The sequence below is a fragment of the Giraffa tippelskirchi genome, chromosome 5, assembly GCF_054371585.1.
Source record: "Giraffa tippelskirchi isolate mGirTip1 chromosome 5, T2T-mGirTip1v1.2.pri, whole genome shotgun sequence".
Lineage (NCBI taxonomy): Eukaryota > Metazoa > Chordata > Mammalia > Artiodactyla > Giraffidae > Giraffa > Giraffa tippelskirchi.
The window spans coordinates 91442299-91464633 of NC_137279.1; positions in this window are offsets into that span (position 1 = coordinate 91442299).

Genomic DNA, 22335 nt, shown 5'->3' on the forward strand with positions numbered 1-22335 from the left:
AAATATATGTAGAAGTACATATATATAATAAAATATCATGAAATATTTTAAAGTCTGTACTATTTTAAAAGGCTGTGTAGTATCCTATGATATGATAAATCATAATATATATTTTTCTTTTTTATTTTAGTAAAATATAAATAACATAAAATTTACCATTTGAATCATTTTTGAGCTACCAGTCTTTTCTTTATTTTCTACTTGTCAAATTCTTTATTTTTTTCTCATTTGTGTTTCTTCTATTTCTCTTTTTTTATTGAGATAAGATTGGTTTATAATATTGTATACATTTTATATGTATATTTATAATTTGATTTCCATTTACACTACAGTGTGCTGACCATCAAGAGTTTAGTTTCAATCCATTACCATATAATTAGTTCCCTTACCCACTTTGTTATCCTCACCCCCCTTCACTTTTGGTAACTGCTAATTTGTTCTTTGTGTCTATGTGATGGTTTTTGTCTTGTTTTGTGAATAGTATAAGATAGGAGTCTAGTTTCATTATTTTGAATATGAATATTCAACTTTCCCAACATCATTTATTGAAGAAACTGTCCCTTCTTCACTTAGTATTCTTCATTCTGTTGTAAACTGTTAGTTGACCATGCATGCATGAGTTTATTTATGGGCTCTCAATTCTGTTCCATTTGTCTATGTGTCTGTTTTTATGTCAATTTTTATTACAATAGCTTTGCAATATAGTTTAAAATCTGGATATGTGATGTCTTCAGCTTTGTTCTTCTTTCTCAATATTGCTTTCGTTATTTGATGACTCTTGGAGCACCATATAAATTTTAGAATTCTTTGTTATATTTATGTGAAATGAATGTCATTGGGATATTGATAGGGATTACATTAAATTTAGAGATGGCTTTGGGTAGTTAACAATATTAATTCTTTCAATCTATGAACAAAGGATATATTACCATTAATTTGTGCCTTTTCTATGTATTACATCAAGGTTGTAGTTTTAAATATATAGATCTTTCACCCCTTTGGTTAAATTTATTCTTAAATATTTCACTGTTTTTAATGCTATTCTTTTCAGATAATTTGTAGTTAATGCATAGAAATTCAACTGATTTTTGTCTTTATCTTTTATTTTGAAACTTAACTGTATTTTATTATTTCTAGCAATTTTTTGGTGGAGTTTTAGGGTTTTCTATATATAAATCATGTCATCTGCAAACAAAAATTTACTTATTTTCTGATTTGGATGGCTTTTATTTGTTTTTTCTTTTCTAATTGCTTTGGCTAGGACTTCTAGTATTAAGCAGAATAGGAGTGGTAGGAGTGGGCACTTTTGCTTGTTCCTGATGTTAGAGGAAAAGTTTCAACCTTTCACATTTAAGTATGATATTAGCTGTGGATTTGTCATGTATGGCGTTTATTATAAGGAGGTACATTCCTTCTATATAAAATTTTGAAAGTTGTTATCATGAAACATTTTGTCAAATGCCTTTTCTGTGTCTATTGAGATATTTTATAGTTTTAATTTTTCATCTATTAAATTAACATATTGCTGCACCACACCAGGCTTCCCTGTCCTCCACTATCTCCCAGAGTTTGCTCAAGTTCATGTCCATTGAGTCAGAAATGCTATCTAACCATCTCATCCTTTGCCACCCCCTTCTCCTCTGCCTTCAATCTTTCCCAGCATCAGAGTCTTTTCCAATGAATCTGCTCTTCACATCAGATGGCCAAAATATTGGAGCTTCAGCTTCAGTATCAGTCCTTCCAATGAATATTCAGGGTTGATTTCCTTTAAGATTGACTGGTTTGATCTCCTTGCAGTCCAAGGAGCTCTCAAGAGTTTTCTCTAGCATCACGATTTGAAAGCATTTATTCAAATGCATGTTTCTAGGAATCCATTAATTATTTTTCTACATTGTCCAATTTGTTGTAATATAATTGTTTATAGTAGTTTCCTATGATCCCTTGTATTTCTGTGGTATTAGCTGTAATGTCTCTTTTTTTCACTTACAATTTTATTTATTTGAATCCTCTTTTTCAATTTTGTTTACCTTTTCAAAGAACCAGGTTTCTTATTGTCTTCTAATGTTTTCCTATTCTCTATTTTATTTATTTTTGCATGATCTTTATTATTTCTTTACTTCTGTTAACTTTGAACTTAATTTGTTCTTGTTTTTCTAGTTCCTTGAGGTAAAATGCTAAGTTGTTCAATGAGGTCTTTCTTTTTTTTTAATTTAGGCATTTATAGCCATAACCTTTCCTCACTAAATTGTTTTTGCTGCATTCCCAAGTAATGGTGTGTTATGTTTTTATTTTATTTTGTCTAAAGATATTTTTTGACTTCCCTTTTGTTTTCTTCTTTACTCCATTGGTTATTCATAAATGTGTTGTTTAATTTCCATGTATTTGTAAAATTTTAGCTTTCCTCCTGTTACTGATTTCTAGTTTCCTACCATTACAGTAGGAAAAAAAACTTGATATAATTTATTTCTCCTAAAATTTGTTGAGAACTTGTATTGTGGCCTAACATATTATCTAGCTTAGAAAATGTTCCATGTGTACTTGAAAATGGTGTGTATTCTTTTGCTGTTGGATGGAATGTTCTATATATGTCTGTTAGGCCTGTTAGGTCTATTAAGTCTATAGTGTTGCTCCAGTTTGCTTGTTCCTTATTGATTCTCTGGATGATTTATTCACTGTAGACCCTGGATAGTTAAGTCCCCAAATATTATTGCATTGGTGCTTATTTCTCCTTCAGTTCTGTTTGTATTTGCTTTATGTATTTATGTTGGGTACATAAATATTTACAATTGTTATATCTTCTTGATAAATTGACCCAGAAGGCAAAGGCACCCTGCTCCAATACTCTTGCCTGGAAAATCCCATGGACGGAGGAGCCTGGTAGGCTACGGTCCAAGGGGTCAGTAAGAGTCGGACATAACTGAGCGACTTCACTTTCACTTTTCACTTTCATGCATTGGAGAAGGAAATGGTAACCCACTCCAGTATTCTTGCCTGGAGAATCCCAGGGATGGTGGAGCCTGGTGGGCTGCCATCTATGGGGTTGCACAGAGTCGGACATGACTGAAGCGACTTAGCAACAGCAGCAGCGGCAGACTATACAATGACTGTCTTTGTCTCTCAGTTCATCCCACCCTTTCCATCCCCCACTGTTTCCAAAAGTTATAGCTTTTGACTTAAAGTCTATTTTGTCTGCTATAAATATAGCTTCTTTCTTTTGGTTTCATTTACTCAGAATTTGTTTTCTCATTCCTTTATTTTGTTCTGTGTGTATCCTTATAGTTGATGTGTCTCTCTTCTGAGCAGTGTATAGTTAAGCCTTGTTTTATTATCCATTCAGCCACTCGATTGAAGAATTGAAAATAAATTTAAATAATTACTGATGTGTAAAAACTTACAAATGCCATCCCCTGTCGCTCACGGACAGACATCTTGATGGATTCTGTGATGCAGTTAGTAACATTTATGTCCCTTTGGTCCCCTCTGAGAGTTCTTTCTGCCACTTTCTGAGTTGCTCCCCACCACTGTCACACAGCACACCTAAATATTCCCCTTCAGTCTATCCAACATCTGAGTTTTTGCTCCAATAGTGTGTTGTAAATTCTCTGCTGGACTCCTGGGTTTCCACAAGGCTCTCTTGCTCTTTGGTGATTGTCTAAGTTGGTGGTCTTAAAGGAAAGACAGAAGAAAATTTTTATTCTGCTATGATGATAGTATCACTCTGGTCCAGTTTCTTTCTTCATGAATTTTTACTTTCTAGTTCTTTTTGCTACAGTCTGTGAGTTCATTTGTCCAGAAGGTACAAATACAGAATTGTAAGGTGAATGAACTGAGAGCCTGTGATAGATAGTGAAGTAAGTCAGAAAGAGAAAAACAAATATCTTATATTAACACACATATATATATAATCTAGAAAAATGGTATTGATGAACCTATTTGTAGGGTAGGAATGGAGACACAGATGTAGAGAACAAGATTTTGTCTCCTGATTCAATATGGACTTTAAGTGTGAAGCTCATAAAAATTATTTAGTGTAATATTTTCTCCCCCACGCCTCCCCAGGGGAACAGTAATGTAATTTACGTGTTTAACACTCTGTTTTCACTTCCTTTTAAACATCTACTATAAGGGAATTTCCCTTCTTACTTGTTTGGCTATGCATTTTAAAAATTAGGTAAAATTTACCCATCCCTGAATGAATGTATGAATACATTTTCTGACTGGGGATTATACCTATGTGAACTGGGAAACAGTTGCTAGGAAAGCATGTTAGAAGAGTGAGCAAAAACCTCTGAAAGGCAATCAAGATTGAAAGCCAGGATATAATTTGGATCTTAATGCGTATTTATTTTTCTGTCACAAACTGATGTTTAGCTGCCAGGAAGATACCCATGGAAAGCTGCTGTAGGTGATGCTGTTAAGGGATAGGATAGTAAATGACCCATGGTCCACAGTTCTCGGTAATTGTCCTTCTGACATGGAAAGTCATAACCCATTCATCTTCTGGGAAAATCCACAAATATGCAATTAAAATAGAAAGTAGAAAGCTTCAGATTGAATTGTCTGATTCTTGCCTCTGCACCTGCCGTCCCCAGAGAGTCTAGGCCACTTACCAGGTGGTATTTTTAGACATGGAGGAAGGGCAGCTCCCTGTTGCAGATGCTACTCAGGTATCTGTCAAGAACCTCAGTAAGTCATATGTGCCTCTGTCTCCCCTCAGACTCCAAGACTAGGTTTACCTCTACTCCCCACCACAAGAATGGCAATGCCTTCTGTATAAGGGATTTATAGCAACTTCTACTAATAATGAGGAAACTGGTACTCTTTGTGAAGAAGAAAAATTTGAGCTCTGTAAAACTTCAGTCTCTTGAAACAATCATTATCTGAAGCCAAACCTTACTTCTGTCCTTCTCTAACTGAGCAAATGTGGGGATAATTCTTTTAGAAGCTGGATCTCTGAAGCATCATTTTTTGTTTTTTGTTTTTTTTAAGTATTTGGTTGTGCTAAGTCTTAGTTGTAGTACACAGGATCTTTAGTTGCAGCATATGGGATGTAGTTCCCTGACCAGGGATTTGAACCTAGGCCCCCTGCATTGGGAGTGCTGAGTCTTACCCACTGGATCATCAGTGGGAAAATCCCTGGAGTATCTCCATCTTTATATCTACCAAGGAGGTAATAGAGAACAACTTCCAGGGATTCTTAGTCTGAATTCTGTGTCATGCTGTTTGGCCTATATAGGGCCCCAGTAGATTTCTAGAAATTAATTAATTGAATTGTAGAGAATCTGCTGGGCAGAGGGGCCTGTTTCTGCCTAAATAACATCTGGATGATGTCTGTATAGACAACATCAATATTTCCACTAGCTAATTCTTCTCCAGAAAGTCTCCAACAAACATTACCTCTGTGCATGCGTGTGAAGTAGCTTCAGTCATGTCCTTTTGACCTTATGGACTGTAGCCTGCCAGGTTCCTCTATCCATGGGATTCTCCAGGCAAGAATACTGGAGTGGGTTGTCATTTCCTTACCATTTCCATACCTCCAAAAGTATGTATTTATTAGCCTGGACATAAAATTCCTAAGTCAAGACCTATCAAGAAAGACATATCATGTTGTTCAAAATAATTATAGTAACTATTAAAATTACTACCACAACTACTACCACACAATGATGATGACCTTGCCAATGACTACTTCTATAGCCATGTGTACTGTATATATGTGTACTGACATTTAATCTGTCAGAGTGACCTTGGAGCCCCACATTCAACCACATACATCCAGAGATCTCTGAAGTTTACCAGCCTAGAGAAGTTTACCTTTTCTATCCTAACTATCCTAGTAGTCAACTTCCTCAAATGGGAGATGCTATGTTTTTCCCTTCTTAGTTGTATTTCATGAAAGTACTCTTGGTTTCAATTCTGGCATGCTCCATCTTGGTTTGGCATTGTACTTTGTGTCCTATTCAAGATATTGAACAGAATTTGCAGACTACTTTTGCTCTGCATCTGAGAAAGTATCTTTCTGTACATTACCACCTGTGAATCTCCAAGTCAAGCATCTACGTGGTTGCAACAAGAAACTTTCCTCTGCACAAGGAATTTTTTTTAATCTCTCACTTTGTTTAACCTCCCCCCCCCCCCACAATTTCACTTTTGTCATTACAATCTTAAACATTAAGTTGCCTTTTCTTCCACTGTACTACTTAGCTTCCTAATCTCTGGCTGTGGTCCCTAGTTTGCTTCCAAGTTTAGGTATGCTTTCAGTCTGTGTCTTTCCACAGGCAAATGTCTGCCATCTGTCAAATACAAAACAGCATCCAGGAAATTCGTTGATGGTCCAGTGACTAAGTCTCCACACTCCCAATGCAGGGGCCCTAGGTTTGGTCCTTAGTTGGGGAACTAAATCTCACATGCTGCAACTAAGAGTTCACATGCCACAACTAAAAGATTCTACATGCTGCAACTAAGATCTGATGCAGCCAAATAAACAAATACATATTAAAAAAAAATCAGTGCCCAGATGGAGCATGTCAATCATCTCAGAGGACTTGTTGCCACCATGTGGTCCATCTACCTCACTATGACAATGATTGTCTCTAACAACTCATTATTTCTCCTTTCCACCTACAACACTCACCTTCACACAAACCATGAATTCTAGCCCACACCATTTGGTAGCACCTTAGGAAATATTAATTTCCAACCAAACAGGCTACATTTCTGTACAGGACCTATTGGAACTAATGAAAGGTTGTGAATATTTTGAAAGATTTCCTCAAATATTTATGAAAATTTATATCTACCACTAACTCCTCCATAATCATTTACTTTCTCCTTTCTCTACTCTCTTCCCTAATTTGCTTCCACCCATCAAAATTTTATGACTTTCTGGCTGGTCAAGAAGAGGAGGAATTATAGGCCAACTAAGAATACTTCTAGCAGATAAGGACTTGATGATCAGCTCTGGTCTCAGGGAAAGAAAACTTATCCTGTTAAAATAAACCATTTATGCAGATAGTTAAACTAGCATCAGGTGGCTTCCCTGATAGCTCAGTTGGTAAAGAATCTGCCTGAAATGCAGGAGACTCAGGTTCGATTCCTGGGTTAGGAAGATCCGCTGGAGAAGCTTCCCACTCCAGTATTCTTGGGCTTCCCTTGTGGCTCAGCTGGTAAAGAATCCACCTGCAATGTGGGAGATCTGGGTTTGATCCCTGGGTTGGGGAGATCCCCAGGAGAGGGGAAATGTTACCCACTCCAATATTCTGGCCTAGAGAATTTCATGGACTCTGTGGTCCATGGGGTCTCAAAGAGTTGGATGCAACTGAGCCACTTTCACTTTCTTTTCACGTTCTTCTTAGCAATATAACATAAACATCTTTTATTCCTATAAAATATTCTTCTGCAGAATCATTTTAATGGCAGCTTGGTAGTCCATGTATAATTTATTTTTAAATTGCCTTTGTTGGGTGTTTTTAGCATTTTCTTTTTACATGATTATAATGGTTCATAACATCACATATACATCAGCATTTCCCAAAATAAAACTATGTTTATAGTGAATAATATTAAGTACTCACCTGAACAGATGACACTGAGTCTATGATTATTATTTCACTATCAGTCAGTCTCCAGGTTACAAACATCTATGATTTTGTGATTTAAAGTTTCATGTTGCATAAGGTGCAAAAACACGACTTGCATCTGCCGGGACACCCCAGCAGATTGTTCTATGTAACATATATGAGGACTACATAATATCAGAATGAGAATGACAGTAGGCTTTAACATGATTCATGCTTTGTAGGGTATAGCTATATTAAGACCAGTCTGTGGTACAAAAAGCAGTATGGTTTAGAAATAAGGGAAGGGGACAATGAAAGAGCAAGTGCTTTGAATCATAGTAAAAATCTCATTCTACAAACTTAGAAATTGACAGGAAAATCTCACCTAAGAAACCCGAGCCATTTTAACAATGGCCCTGCTATCTTAAGGGAAGATTGAAAGACAATACTTCATAGTAAGACATCAAAGCGTTTAAAAGGCAGGCTATGGAACTAGACTACCTGGGTTTGACTCCCAGTTGTTACTATTAGAAATTGACCGTGTTGATCTTGATGGCTTTTTTCTGGTGCCTCAGTTACCTCAATTGCATGAAGGGTAGAGCTTGGACTTTACAAGTTTACTGAGTATTAAAAATAACTTTGTGAACATAAAGTAAAGCACTTTGAATGTATTCAGCTTATTAATAACCATATATAAGTGTTAGCTATCATCAGCGTTAAGATGTGGAATTTCTCTGCCATTGAGAGGATCATCTTTAATTCTCTTGGCACCTACAAAAAAGAAGATAGTGGTGAGACATTGAAGAGCTCTTCTACTTCCTTTTTGCTAATTGTGCAAAACTTACTTTGAAAAGTAGTTTTCATTTCCTGATCATGGAATTCAGCTGGTGATTGTGGGAACATCTCAAATAGTTGAACCAGGCCTTCACACTGTTATGGGCATTGCTGATAATCTTTGGTGAGTTAACATGAATTTAGAACTGATGTGGAAGCAAGATGAGATCTCCAGCTCCTGAAAGGTCTAAGGATTTCTCAGAGCACAGGGACCAATAGAAATGCTTGGGTCTCTGCTTCCAGCTTAGATTTCAAAGGCAGATGCCAAACAGTGGCCCTGGGAAAATTCTGTTGCAATACATTCTAATTCTAAATGCTTAGGGAAGGCCCCTTTACCATTTGTTGATCATGAATAGAGTGAATGAATGAATCTGTTTTATCTTAGATTCTCAGAGTTCTTTATGTTATCATAAAGAAAATTTTCATAATTTCAAAATTTCATAATGCTTAATACCTCTCCTTGAAAAGTATTTAGATAGTTATCAACAAGATTTTGGCTTAAAAGATGTATTGGGACCTTTAGCTAATGTTCCTTCGCTTAATCGTGGGCTTTGGGGGAGAAGAGGGCTGCTGCTGAGAAGCAAGATTCCTTTATTCTACATTCAGTAGGCACTAATTTCAGTAAGTCCCCTACATATGAACCTTCAAGCTGTGAACTTTCAAAGGTGTGAATGTGCTTGCCCTCCATCTCCTATTGCTGATAATTCTTCAGAATGACCATGTGTCTATCATTGCTTCTCTGACTCTCGATCAGGAGTCAGCAAACTTTCTCTATAAAAGGCCAGAGAATAAATAGTTTAGGCCTTTCAGGTCTCTGCTGTAACTTTGTAAACTCTGTCATTGTATCAGAAAAGTCACTATGGACCATGTGTAAATGAATGGGCACAACTTTGTCTCAATTACACTTCATTTACCAGAACAGGCAGCTAATCAGCTCACAAGGCACTGTCTGCTAGTTCTGACTCTAGGCAATTATGCAATTCTGAATTTCTTCATATGTGTGATTCTTTTCTAACATTGTACGAATAAAGATAATTTCATCTTACTGCTTGATTTGAAACTGTGCTAAACAAAGGCGGTAAATGAAGACAATATTTTATTCTATACACAGAAAATCCACATGAGCCAAGACTAAATCTGAGGAGCTAGAGAATTGTTACCTTGCTTATCCAATGATAACCACCAAGTGGGAGGGTCTCTGTGGGCTCTAAGGAATTGTACTGGGATAAACAGATCCCTGTCTCACCTTTAACTGTGAGACACTAATGGAACAGGAATGTATAGGGACACCTACAGGAGTTTTGTCTTTCAGCTGCCTCAGGAACAAGACTCATCTCTTGGCATTCACTCTATCCTTTGAATAATCCTTAGTGACCGACTCAAAGGTTCAGTTAGTCAACTATAGCCCTAAGCCGGTGAAGTTGCTCATCATGAGCCCTTTCAATAGCATTTCTAACCATGACTTAGAATATTTCCTTCCTATCTTGGAAAGCATTATCCCTGGAAATTTTTTCCAGCTTTTAGGTGAAGACTCTAGTAATGGTTTAAAGATTGGCTTCATTGTAAGTCCCAGGGCCAAGTCCCCATGGGATCTAGTCTCCATCTATAAAGGAGAGCAAAATTCTTGAATTAAGCTATTGTTACTGCAACGCACCTTTTCTGCTCTTCTAATTTTATTAAACAACAGATTGTCCCTCAATATTCAATAGGTAAGTCTGATTTTCCACCTATATCAGTCAGTAACACACCACACGTTTTTCTCAAAAATTACAATTTTAAACTCCATAAGCTTCTTGTGGCATTTGGCTCTGGATTTACAGTGATACTTCAGAAGGTATGACATCTGACTGACCTCTCTTTCCTTACACTATACATCCAAATTCTGGTAATCACGGTGTAATTGGACAGTGGTAGGGAGAATATTTTCATTTGAGATATAACTTAGTTCCTCACCTTGGGGTCAAAATCCTCCACTATAATCCTAAAATATAATGCAGATGTGACAAACACAAACACAGTTTGGTACCATAAATAAGTGAAGAGACAGGGTGGAAATTAGATAATCCATGACCAATCTAAGAAGAGCAGCCCTCCGGGAGGACATTTGCATTTGGCAATGATATTGTTTTTCACAATTATCAGTCACCTATGAGCTGAACCTTGGATTTAAACTCATATCTTCTTCATTATCCATTCAATGAATGGACAAAAAATTTTCGAAAGAGTTTAATAAGAAAGTTCTAAGAATTAAAATTACTGGATCTTACTCTAGTAACCAGCTTATTCTGCAGTTATCTACGCCACTTTGTGGTTTCACCTAGCTAGTTAAGAAGAAGAAACAGAACATGAATTTATAATATGGTATAGAGCCTTAAAAGATCAGATGAAAGCATAAGCTATGGGAAAGCAAATGCCCACTGAGGACAGTCATCCCCTGTGTGATGTCACCAATGGAGAAAGCTAAGAAGTAGGAGCTTTAGCAAAATACTCTTTATCCATGTAAAAAGTTATTCCCTGCAATCGACTGACTGTTTTAGTCAGTTACCCATTCATATGTTAAAACCATCTTCCCAAAGTGATAGTATTTGGAGGTAGGATTTTTGTGAGGTAAATAGATTATAAGGGTAGAATCTTCATGAATGGGATTAGTGCCCTTATAAGAAGAGGTCAGAACTAGTTAGTTTTCTTCCTGCTGTATGAGAAAACAAGTCAGCAGTCTGCAACCTGGAAAAGGGCCCTCAGCAGAACTAGACCACGCTGGCACCAAGATAGGGCTTTCAGGCTCTAGAACTGTGAGAAATATTTGTGTTATTGATAGGCCTCCCTGGTTTATGATGGGGGCTTCCCTGATGGGAAGTTAAGGCTATTTACTCTGGCAACTTGGTGGCTCAGATAGTAAAGAATCTGCCTGCAATGCAGGAGACCTGGGTTTGAACCATGGGTTGGGAAGACCCCCTGGAGAAGGGAATGGCAACCCACTCCAGTATTATGGTTTATGATATTTTGTTAGAGCAGCCCAAATTGACTAAGATTTTTCCCTCAGGAAAAATAAGATGCATGTCTGTGTGCCTAATGGGTTGCAACTACCATCTTGTCTAAAGGTGAAGAGATTATCCTCAGTACCATCTCACTGCCTAAGAGTAAGGGAGCAGGTTAGACATTAGATTCTCTGCAGAAATGAAAAGTCCAGTCCCCACCCCTTCCTTCTCTTTCAGAATATCTCACCTTCTTGGCTCCTTCTGTCTTTGAATGAAACAGTGTAATTCTGTTACTCCAGAGAGAAAAGGCCTGGAAAACAAAGACTGCGACTTATGACAAAACTGGAAAAGAGTTTTGTTTTCCACAAACAAAAGAAAAGAGGTATTTTGTAAATAACTCACAAGAGTTATCTTGTGAAAAGAGTTATTTTTCACAGATGAAGTCTTAAGCTTCCCTGTCCAAAATTGGCAGTTGTGAGTGACAGTGGCAAATATTACTGTACTGTTACTGGGAGAAAATTCTAAAGAAAGAAACAGTAAAAAATAGTAGGAGACTTCCTTGGTGGTCCAGTGGTTAAGAGTCTGAGCTACCAATTCAGGGGGACCAGGGTCGATCTGTGATCAGGGAACTAGATGTCACATACCTCAACTAAGAGTTCACATGCTGTAACAAAGGTTGAAGATCTCATTGCATGCCACAACTCAGACCTGGCACAACAAAAAAAATAAATAAATAAATAAGTAAGTAAGTAAATAAATAATAGCAAAGATTACTATCTCAGGTAAAATCATCACTTCTGTGGAAGCTGAGCTGGACAGGGGACAGTGGTAGCAGAGCAGGTGAGAACCTCCTAGTGGAAACTTGACCATACATCAAACAGGAATTGGAGTCCTTGTGGTGTGACCATACAAGGGAGACATGGTAGATGATACATGTCTTGTTATGAATGTCCTGTTTGCTGGGATTGCTTCTCACTAGGTCCTTTTCAGCAGGAATAGTAAGTCACATTGCTCTGAAAACTATTGTGATCCCTCTTTCCAGAGCTGTTTCCATGTCTCAGGCTGACATTTAGCTCCTCTTGGCCCACTGACGGGGGCCTAGTGACCCTGACCTCTCTTGAGAGACCTAATCCTTTTTGCAGAGCCCAGATGCCCAACTTTAATTTGCTTCTTCAGAGACAGCAGGACCCTGGGGTCATACTAGAGCAGCTCCTCAGAGCTCCAGATACTCACCATACAGAATGAAGACTCAGGATCTTACTGATGGCAGGCAGAGACAGTGATTCACAGTGTCAGAATCGGAGCCTCAATCCTAAATTCATGAGCAGAATAAGTATTAGTGGAGCTGAGCGTGGGGGAAAACATAAACACTGTAGCTTCAGCATGGATTGCTAGCCTTCTGTTTCTTTGTGCAATTCCTGTCCTTGTGGAAAGTAGGAGTTGGACTAGAGACACTCTGCAAATTGCTGTTGGCATTTCATAAGAATAACAAATGCACTAAGCTCCTTATAATCTTTCTCTTTTTCATGAAAGTAATATCATCAATCAAATCTTCATTGATCACTCATTGTGTGCCCTGGCATTTAGCAGGGAGCTGGGGACTTTAAAAGGCAAGGCTCCTAGTCTTCAAATGGCTCTATGTGCTGAACTGCAACACATATTTAGCTAAATGAAGTATCAGAGAAAGCAGAAATCAAAGTGAACAGGAGTGGTCAGAGGAGGGGTGACGATTTGTGTTGTCCCTTAGAATTGGGAATAATAGAGGAAGTGTTATTATTATTAGGAACAGTGTCTTTTTCAAGGTAGAATTGAGGCTACAAGTGACCCTCTTCATTCTATGCAAAAAGTGTGTCTGCACAATGACACATCTAAAAAAATGTTTCTTCTCTCATGGAGTGGATTCATCACAGTTATTTAATGATTGCCTCCCAAGAAATTAGCTAAGATCTGCGTCAGATCATGCATTCATCGGTATCCACATACTTCAAGGATAATTACCATGGATTCCATACCATTGTGTACTTATTATGTTACATAGGCAATACCCATATTACTCCTCCTTGCATTAGAGAGTGAAATAAGTCTACCTTCTGGTCCCAGAGTTTTTCATAGTCAAGGTTCTCACATTTCATCTTCTATTCAGATAAAAGTTCCAGTCTGTGATGTAAGCTAAGATACTCAGGTCCCTAATGGACAAGAGATTAAAGGAGGAGATCTCATTCTGTTCTGCTCAAGGGCTGAAGGTATAGGAAACATCACATTTTCCTAGCACATAGAGGCCATAGGAACCCGTTTGGGACAGGAGCCCAGCATTCCCGTCAGCAGACCTGGAGATCCCAGCTGTGAAGGGCCACCATGCTGGCCAGTGTTACTGTAGAGCTGACAATGGCCACAATCTCATCCAGAGCAAGGTGATGAATATCCCTGTGAGAAGTAAGTTTCACACTCATTCATCTCAGACAGAAATCTCCAGACCAAGAGCCAGGAGTCATGAGGAAATTCCAGGAGATCCCAGCGATCAGTGCTGTGGAGAACTAACAACAATTTGAGGATGGGTTTCCTTTACAAGTTAAACTGCTGACATCTTTCTTTTCATGGAAGAAAACACAAAGGGGGCTGGCTTGGCATTAGAAACAAATAAGATGAGAAGGACAAATGATCATGTCTCTAGACAATACCCAGAATTATATTTCCCCAAATTTCTAAAGATACTGTTGTGGAAACAACCTCTGATAACACTAGTGGGGATGAGGGAATGGAAGGAATACACAATGACTGAGAGCCAGGCTCTTTGCTGAGATCCTGGTATGGGAATTTGTGAATCTAATGGGCATCACCAGTCCTCTCTGATAGCCCCACTTTGAGTCTGTTAATTCCAGTGTCTTGTCCTGTCCTCACCCTCAGGGTTCCCAGGACCCAGACCGTCCTGGGGGATGTGGTGGAACTTTGCTGTAACGTTTGAAGCTGCTCCCACATCTTCCCAGTCCTGAGATCATGAGGACATCAATCTGGGGAACAACTTAGCACCCTCTGGTGGAGGAGCATTTCTCAACCTCTCCCTGACCACCAAACATTCTGGAAACTACTATAAGGCCGACGGAGGCCTGGGGGTCCAGCTCAGTGAACTGGTGCCACTCTTTGTTTCAGGTGGGTTGATGGTCACTGGATACAGAAAATGAAAGTGAAAGTCGCTCAGTGGTGTCTGACTCTTTGCGACCCCATGGACTATACAGTCAATGGAATTCTCCAGGCCAGGATACTGGAGTGGGTAGCCTTTCTCTTTTCCAGGGGACCTTCCCAACCCAGGGATGGAACCCAGGTCTCCCACATTGCAGGCGGATTCTTTATCAGCTGAGCCACAAGGGAAGCCCAAGAATACTGGAGTGGATAGCCTACTCTTCTCCAGTGGATCCTCTCAACCCAGGAATTGAACCGGAGTCTCCTGCATTGCAGGCAGATTCTTTACCAACTGAGCTATCAGGGAATCCCTGGATACAGGGACAATATTATAATAAATGACTTTTTATTCGTAACACATGAGAATTTCAGAAAAGAGGTGGAAGTATCTACGTGATGTTGGCTAAGTGGGAGGAGTTGGAGAAAATGAGCTCCTTCCAAGTCTGACTGCTTTTGTTTTCTCTGCACTAACCTGAAAAGTACATACTTTAGATAAAATTACATGAATTTATATTTACCGTTCCTGCATAGTATTGGCAAGGATTCCAGGGCCCATTACTGATATAGATTGGATTTGAAAAAAGAAAGAGAAAAGAAAAAAGAAAACCTTCAAAAATTTGCTCAATTATTTTTATGCTTCACAATTTTCTAAGGTTCCATGCAGTGGGCAACGTTGCTATATTACTAATTTTGCAATATGTCATTTTCCCTTGCATGTAGTCACTTGAGACTAAAATCATTAACACATTCCTCCATGTTTGACTTTTAAATAAAAAGTCCAATTATTAAGTGTAATTTAACAATTTCAATAGACAAAATTAGTTTATACTCAATGGAGTAGGATATAATAAGGAGTTATAGTTAAATAAATTAAAACAACTTAGTACAATGTTTTCTCTTTTACTTATCCATTTCTTTTCAGTTACCCTTCTCATTACAAGAACAGAGACTCCTTTATGAATTCAAGAATTTATTTTACAGATCATAAGTGGCCATCTACACGTACATGTCTGGTGGTTGACACTGGGTAAGGGTTGTGACCTCGACCAGAACAATCAATTAGAGGGTGTATGTAAATGTGATCTGGATTCTTGGGTGATGTGGTGGCCTCAGGGTAGGCCTTTTTACATGTTGGCTTAGGTTTCCAAAAAAAAAAAAAAAGTGTGATAGTGAATCTACAACATCTCATCAACTAAATTAAAAATTACCAGTATCACTTCCACTACAATTTCACTGGAGATACAGGAGATGCCAATTTGATCTCTGTGTGGGGAGGATCCCCTGGAGGAAGACATGGCAACCCACACCAGTATTCTTGCCTGAAAAATCCCATGGACAGAGGAGCCTGGCAGACCACAGTCTACAGGGTTGAAAAGAGTCAGATATGACTGGGCAACTGAACACAGTGTCCAACAAGGGCTTCCCAGGTGGCTCAGTGGTAAAGAATCTGCCTGCCAGTGCAGGACATAGGTTCAATCTCTGGGTCAGGAATATCCCCTGGAGAAGGAAATGGCAACCCATTCCAGTATTCTTGCCTGGAAAATACCATGGACAGATGAGTCTGGTGGGCTACACTCCATGGGGTTGAAGGAATTGGACACAACTTACTGATTAAACAATAACAACAACAGTGTCCAACAAACGTCTGGATGCAAAGAGAGGGAGTATAGACTCCACTTCTAAATAAAGGAACTGTCAAAAATTTTACAACCATAAGTATTTTTTTAATTGAAGTAGAGTTGGTTTACAATATTGCATTAATTTCAGGTGTACAACACAGTGATTTGTTTTTGTTTTGCAGATTATATTCTGTTATAAATTATTACCAGATATTGAATATAATTCCCGTACTATACAGTAAGTTCTTATTGCTTAACTATTTCATGTTGTATATGTTAATCCCATACTCCTAATTTATCCTTCCCTTCCTCTCTTTCTTGTTTGGTATAGATTACTTTGTATTATTTTTTAGATTAGATGTATAAGTGATATAATTTGTCTTGGTCAGACATTTCACTAAGTGTAGTATTCTCCAGATCCATCCATGTCACTGCAAATGGCAGTATTTTATTCTTTTTTATATTACACCTATATTTTAAACATCTCCACACACTCACCAACATGAATTCCAGTCCATGTCTCCCAACCTCACAGCTGAGTTGTGCAGTCAGGTCTGACTCTTTGCGACCCCAAAGACTGCAGCACACCAGGCTTTCCTGTCTATCACCAACTTCTGCAACTTGCTCAAACTCATGTCCATCGAGTCAGTAATGCCATCCAATCATCTCATCCTCTGTCATCCCCTACTCCTCCTGCCTTCAATCTTTCCCAGCATCAGGGTTTTTTCTAATGAGTCAGTTCTCTGCATCAGGTGGCCAAATACTGGAGTTTCAGCTTCAGCATCAGTCCTTCCAATGAAAATTCAGGATTGATTTCTTTTAGGATAGACTGGTTGGATCTCCTTGCAGTCCAAGGGGCTCTCAAGAGTCTTCTGCAACACCACAGTTCAAAAGCCTCAATTCTTCAGTGCTCAACATTCTTTATGGTCCAACTCTCACATCCATACATGACTACTGGAAAAACCATAGTAGCTTTGACTAGATGGACCTTTGTCAGCAAAGTAATGTCTCTGCTTAATATGTTGTCTAGGTTGGTCATAGCTTTTCTTCCAAGGAGCAAGTGTCTTTTAATTTCATGGCTGCAGTCACCATCTGCAGAGATTTTGGAGCCCAAGAAAATAAAGTCTGTCACTGTTTCCATTGTTTCCCCATCTATTTGCCATGAAGTGATGGGACCGGATGGCATGATCTTCATTTTTTGAATGCTGGGTTTTAAGTCAGCTTTTTTACTCTCCTCTTTCACATTCATTAAAAAGCTCTTTAGTTCCTCTTCACTTTTTGCCATAAGAGTGGAGTCATCTGCATATCTGAGATTATTACTGTTTCTCTAAATCTTGATTCCAACTTGTGCTTCATCCAGCCGGGCATTTCACTTGATATTCTCTGTGTATGTTAAATAAGCATGGTGACAATATACAGCTTTGATGTACTCCTTTCCCAGTTTGGAACCAATCCGTTGTTCCATGTCCCATTCTAACTGTTGCTTCTTGACCTGCATACAGATTTCTCAGGAGGCAGGTCAGGTGGTCTGGTATTACCATCTCTTGAAGAATTTCCCATAGTTTGTTGTGATCCACACAGCCAAAGGCATTAGCGTAGTCAATGGAGCAGAAGTAGAGAGTTTTGTGTAATTTTCTTGCTTTTTCTGTGATCCAATAGAGATACCAAGAGAACATTTCATGCAAAGATGGGCTCAATAAAGGACAGAAATGGTATGGAACTAACAGAAGGAGAAGATATTAAGTAGAGGTGGCAACAAAACACAGAAGAACTGCAGAAAAAAGATCTTCACAACCCTGATAATCACGATGGTGTGATCACTCACCTAGAGCCAGACATCTGGAATGTGAAGTCAAGTGGGCCTTAGGAAGCATCACTACAAACAAAGCTAGTGGAGGTGATGGAATGCCAATTGAGCTATTTCAAATCCTGAAAGATGGCGCTGTGAAAGTGCTGCACTCAATATGCCACAAATATGGAAAACTCAGCAGTGGCCACAGGACTGGAAAAGGTCAGTTTTCATTCCAATCCCAAAGAAAGGCAATACCAAAGAATGCTCAAACTACCGCACAATTACACTCATCTCACACGCTAGTAAAGTAATGCTTAAAATTCTCCAAGCCAGGCTTCAGCAATATGTGAACCGTGAACTTCCAGATGTTCAAGCTTGTTTTAGAAAAGGCAGAGGAACCAGAGATCAAATTGCCAACATCTGATGGCTCATCAAAAAAGCAAGAGAGTTCTAGAAAAACATCTATTTCTGCTTTATTGACTATGCCAAAGCCTTTGACTGTGTGGATCACAATAAACTGTGGAAAATCCTGAAAGAGATGGGAATACCAGACCACCTGATCTCCCTCTTGAGAAACCTGCATGCAGGTCAGGAAGCAACAGTTAGAACTGGACATGGAACAAGAGACTGGCTCCAAATAGGAAAAAGAATACATCAAGGCTGTATATGGTCACCCTGCTTATTTAACTTATATGCAGAGTACATCATGAGAAACGCTGGACTGGATGAAGCACAGCTGGAATCAAGATTGCCAGGAGAAATATCAATAACCTCAGATATGCAGATGATACCACCCTTATGGCAGAAAGTGAAGAAGAACTAAAGAGCCTCTTGATGAAAGTGAAAGAGGAGAGTGAAAATGTTGGCTTAAAGCTCAACATTCAAAAAGCTAAGATCATGGCATCTGGTCCCATCACTTCATGGCAGATAGATGGGGCAACAGTGGAAACAGTGTCAGAGTTTATTTTTCTGGTCTCCAAAATCACTTCAGATGGTGACTGCAGCCATGAAATTAAAAGTCGCTTACTCTTTGGAAGGAAAGTTATGACCAACCTAGACAGCATATTAAAAAACAGAGACATTACTTTGCCAACAAAGGTCTGTCTGGTTAAGGCTATGGTTTTTCAGGTAGTCATGTATGGATGTGAGCGTTGGACTCTAAAGAAAGCTGGGCGCAGAAGAATTGAGGCTTTTGAACTGTGGTGCTGGAGAAGACTCTTGAGAGTCCCTTGGACTGCACGGAGATCCAACCAGTCCATCCTAAAGGAGATCAGTCCTGGGTGTTCATTGGAAGGACTGATGTTGAAGTTGAAACTCCAATATTTGGCCACCTGATGCAAAGAGCTGACTCATTGGAAAAGACCCTCATGCTGGGAAAGATTGAGGGCAGGAGGAGATGGGGACAACAGAGGATGAGATGACTGGATGGCATCATCGACTCAATGGACATGGGTTTGGGTGGACTCCAGGAGTTGGTGATGGACAGGGAGGCCTGGCGTGCTGCAGTTCATGGGGTCGCAGAGTCGGACACAACTGAGCAACTGACCTGAATGGATGTTGGCAATTTGATCTCTGTTTCCTCTGCCTTTTCTAAATCCAGTTTGAATATCTGGAAGTTCTCAGTTCACATACTGTTGAAGCCTAGCTTGAAGAATTTGGGCATCACTTTGCTAGTGTGTGAGAGGAGTGCCATTGTGCAGTAGTTTGAACATTCTTTGGCATTGCATTTCTTTGGGATTGGAATGAAAACTGACCTTTTCCAGTTCTGTGGCCACTCCAAATTTGCTGGCATATTGAGTGCAGCACTTTCACAGCATCATCTTTAGGATTTGAAATAGCTCAGCTGGAATTCCATCACCTCCACTAGCTTTGTTTGTAGTGATGCTTCCTAAGGCCCACTTGACTTCACATTCCAGGATCTGGATCTAGTCCTGTGATCACATCATCATGGTTATCTGGGTCATTAAGATCTTTTTTGTATAGTTCTTCTCTGTTTTCTTGCCAGCTCTTGTTAATATCTTTTTCTTTTGTTAGGTCCATACAATTTCTGTCCTTTATTGTGCCCATCTTTGCATGAAGTGTTCCCTTGTTATCTCTAATTTTCTTAAAGAGCTCTCTAGTCTTTCCTATTCTATTGTTTTCCTCTATTTCTTTGCATTGATCACTGAGGAAGGGTTTCTTATCTCTCCTTGCTGTTCTTTGGAACTCTGTATTCAAATGGGTATATCTTTCCTTTTCTCCTTTACCTTTCACTTCTCTTCTTTTCTCAGCTATTTCTAAGGCCTCCACACACAACCATTTTGCCTTTTTGCACGTCTTTTTTGGGGGGATGGTTTTGATCACTGCCTCCTGTACAATGTTACAAACGTCCGTGTCCATAGTTCTTCAGGCACCCAGTCTGTCAGGTCTAATCTGTCGAATCGATTTGTCACTTTCACTGTATAATTATAAGAGATTTGATTTAGGTCATACCTGAATGGTCTAGTGGTTTTCCCTACTTTCTTCAATTTAAGTCTGAATTTTGCAATAAGGAGTTCATGATCTGAGCCATAGTCAGCTCCTGGTCTTGTTTTTGCTGATCCAAGCCCACAAGATTCTGATAAAGTATAAGCCTCCTTGCTGCCCTCTTTGGACTGGTAAGTGCCCTTTGGAACAAGTGGTTCCTGAAGTCAGATTTATCTGCCTGAGCTCCTTTTTCCTCCAATCATGTCTAAAATTCTTCACTATCTTATCTCTTCAGTACCTTTGAAAGTGAAAGTCTCTCTGTCATGTCTGACTCTTTGCGACCCCATGGACTACGTATAGCCAGTCAGGTTTCTCTGTCTTTGGAATTCTCCAGGCCAGAATACTGGAGTGGGTAGCTATTTCCTTCTCCAGGGGATCTTCCCAACCCAGGGATCGAACCCAGGTCTCCTGCATTACAGATGGATTCATTACCATCTGAGCCACTAGAGAAGTCCTCAGTACCTTTCAGTTCAGTTCAGTTCAGTCGCTCAGTCGTGTCCAACTCTTTGCGACCCCATGAATTGCAGCACGCCAGGCCTCTCTGTCCATCACCAACTCCCGGAGCCTACCCAAACCCATGTCCATCAAGTCAGTGATGCCATCCAACCATCTCATCCTCTGTCGTCCCCTTCTCCTCCTGACCTCAATCCTACCCAACATTAGGGTCTTTTCCAATGAGTCATACCTTTACATAGCCTTAAAATAATTTTTTTTTTTTTTTTGCCCAGCATTTCTAGCAATTTTTAGAAAAAAGATTGTTTCAATTTCTTCTATCATTCAGTTCAGTTCAGTTGCTCAGTCATGTCTGACTCTTTGTGATCCCTTGGACTGTAGCACAGCTTCCCTGTCCATCACCAACACCTGGAGCTTGCTCAAACTTATGTGCATCACGTCAGTGATGCCATCCAACCATCTCATCCTCTGTTGTACCCTTCTCCTTGTGCCTTCAATTTTTCCCAGAATCAGGGTCTTTTCCAATGAGTCTGTTCTTCACATCAGGTGGCCAAAGTATTGGAGTTTCAGTTTCAACATCAGTACTTCCAATGAATATTCAGGCCTGATTTCCCTTAGGATGGACTGGTTTGATTTCCTTGCAGTCCAAGGGACTCTCAAGAGTCTTCTGCTATACCACAGTTCAAAAGCATCAATTCTTCGGCACTCGGCTTTCTTTGTGGTCCAACTCTCACATCCGTACATGACTACTGGAAAAACCATAGCTTTGACTAGATGGCCCTTTGTCAGCAAAGTAATATCTCTGCTTTTTAATATGCTGTCTAGGTTGGTCATAGCTTTTCTCCCAAGGATCAAGCATCTTTTAATTTCATGGCTTCTGTCACCATCTGCAGTGATTTTGGAGCCCAAGAAAATAAAGTCTGTCACTGTTTCTATTGTTTCCCCATCTATTTGCCATGAAATGATGGGGCCAGATGGCATGATCCTCATTTTTTGAATGTTGGGTTTTAAGCCAGCTTTTTTACTGTCTTCTTTCACACTCATCAAAAGGCTCTTTAGTTCCTCTTTGCTTTCTACCGTAAGGGTGGTGTCATCTGCATATCTGAGGTTATTGATATTTCTCTCAGCAATCTTGATTCCAGCTTGTGATTCACCAAGCCCAGCATTTCAGATGATGTACTCTGCATATAAGTTAAATACGCAGGATGACAATATACAGCCTTGATATACTCCTTTCCTTGTTTGGAACCAGTCTGGTGTTCCAGGTTCTAACTGTTGCTTCTTGACTTGCTTACTAGAAGTATAAAAGCATGCATCTTTTATTTACCAACACTTTCATAAAGGTGTTGTGTTTTTAGCATTTTCAGCATAACTATATCTCTTTGTAGTATATTAGTTTTAAGTCCAAGAATCTAAAA